Raw genomic sequence first — 2500 nt, 5'->3', positions numbered from 1 at the left:
TGCACGGGTCAAGCGGGACGGGACGAGCGCAGGGCTAACTTTTGCCGGCACACAAAAACACGAACCCGAAAAAGGCAAAAAAGGGACATACGCACTGGCGACACGCCCGTTTCGCCTGCCACCCGTGCACACTCGCCTGGGCAGCTGGTCACATGCGTCGCTCACAGGCATTTTGCAGGCCAGCACCGGCGGATGCACGGGTCAAGCGGGACGGGACGAGCGCAAGGCTTGCTTTTGGTGGCACACGAAAACACGAACCCGAAAAAGGGACATACGCACTGGCGACACGCGCGCCCGTTTCGCCTGCCACCCATGCACACTCGCCTGGGCTGCTGGTCACATGCGTCGCTCATAGGCATTTTGCAGGCCAGCACCGGCGGATGCACGGGTCAAGCGGGACGGGACGAGCGCAGGGCTTGCTTTTGGCGGCACACGAAAACACGAACCCGAAAAAGGCGAAAAAGGGACATACACACTGGCGACACGCACGCCCGTTTCGCCTGCCACCCGTGCACACTCGCCTGGGCTGCTGGTCACGTGCGTCGCTCACAGGCATTTTGCAGGCCAGCACCGGCGGATGCACGGGTCAAGCGGGACGGGACGAGCGCAGGGCTTGCTTTTGGCGGCACACGAAAACACGAACCCGAAAAAGGCGAAAAAGGGACACACGGACAGGCGACACGAAAAAAAAGGGGTCGCCCTACCTAGGTGGGCGCAAAAACCCCGTCGGCCAGGAGGTTTCGCCAAAGTGTCTGTACTGTCACACAGGGTCAATAGCACGGGCATGGCCGGCCGCCGCACGTGCAGCGGCTTACGGACGCACGGTTCGGCGGCACAGGTGCCTGGCGGCTTTAGCACCTTGGGGTGGACAGGCCTGGCGGCAAGGGGGGCTAGGCACCTTGCTGCCAACCGGCAATGGTGCACGGGGCGGGGCGCCACACAAACACGAAAGAGGGACAAGAGCGGGGCGATGGTCCACAGAGACGAGCCATGCACGGGGCCCGTGATCGCCGACACGCGCGAACGCGGACGCGGACAAGGACAAGGACGCGACGCGCGGCGCGCGTGCGAGGTCAAGAGGGGCGCGCGCACGAAAACGCGAAAAAAGGGGCTAGCGGCCGAGAAACGCGAAAAAAACCGGGTCACCTACCTAGCCGAACGCCTAAAATCGCTTCGGGCAGGAGGTTTCGCCAAAGTGTCTGTACTGTCACACGGTCCGTACGGGCGCAACCCCATCGCGCGCCAGCACCCCTTCCTGGGGGCGCCCGCCCGCCAGGCGCCTGGCGCCCCACGCGCGCGCGCCCGGCGCCTGGCGCCTTGCCCCCCACGCGCGCCCGGCGCCTGGCGCCTGGCGCCTCGCCCCCCACGCGCGCCCGGCGCCTGGCGCCTGGCGCCTCGCCCCCCACGCGCGCGCCCGGCGCCTGGCGCCTTGCCCCCCACGCGCGCCCGGCGCCTGGCGCCTGGCGCCTCGCCCCCCACGCGCGCGCGCGCGTGGCGCCTTGCGCCTCGCCCCCCACGCGCGCGCGCGCGTGGCGCCTTGCGCCTCGCGCCTTGCCTCCGCGCGTGCCTGGCGCCTGGCGCCTTGCCCCCCACGCGCCTGGGCGCCTCTTTTCCGCCTGGGCGCCCTGGCACCTTTCCGCCTGGGCGCCTGTTTTCCGCCTTGGCGCCCTGGCGCCTTTTCGCGTGGGCGCCTCTTTTCCGCCTGGGCGCCATGGCGCCTTTCGGCCTGGGCGACTCTTTTTCGCCTGGGCACCTCTTTTCCGCCTGGGCGCCTCTTTTCCGCCTGGCCAGGGCGCCTCTTTTCCGCCTGGGCGCCATGGCGCCTTTCTGCCTGGGCGCCATGGCGCCTTTCTGCCTGGGCGCCTCTTTTTCGCCTGGGCGCCTCTTTTCTGCCTGGGCGCCCTGGCGCCTTTTCGCCTGGGCGCCTCTTTCCCACCTGGGCGCCCTGGCGCCTCTTCGCCTGGGCGCCCTGGCGCCTTTTCGCCTGGGCGCCTCTTTTGGCGCCTGGGCGCCTACGCCAGGGCGCCTCTTTTCCGCCTGGGCGCCTCTTTTTCGCCTGGGCGCCTCTTTTCCGCCTGGGTGCCCTGGCGCCATTCCGCCTGGGCGCCTCTTTTCCGCCTGGGCGCCCTGGCGCCTTTTCGCCTGGGTGCCTCTTTTGGCGCCTGGGCGCCTACGCCAGGGCGCCTCTTTTCCGCCAGGGCGCCTCTTTTTCGCCTGGGCGCCTCTTTTCCGCCTGGGCGCCCTGGCGCCTTTTCGCCTGGCGCCTCTTTTGGCGCCTGGGCGCCTACGCCAGGGCGCCTCTTTTCCGCCTGGGCGCCTCTTTTCCGCCTGGGTGCCCTGGCGCCATTCCGCCTGGGCGCCTCTTTTCCGCCTGGGCGCCCTGGCGCCTTTTCGCCTGGGTGCCTCTTTTGGCGCATGGGCGCCTACGCCAGGGCGCCTCTTTTCCGCCTGGGCGCCCTGGCGCCTTTCCGCCTGGGCGCCTCTTTTTCGCCTGGGCGCC

This window comes from Aristolochia californica, unplaced genomic scaffold (genome assembly GCF_029961685.1).
Source record: "Aristolochia californica isolate CCGP_79_NKW_82.1479 unplaced genomic scaffold, dmAriCali1.0.hap1 SCAF_35, whole genome shotgun sequence".
In the NCBI taxonomy this organism is placed as follows: Eukaryota; Viridiplantae; Streptophyta; class Magnoliopsida; order Piperales; family Aristolochiaceae; genus Aristolochia; species Aristolochia californica.
The sequence above is the reverse complement of the archived record's forward strand: the minus strand, read 5'-3'. Positions refer to the sequence as shown.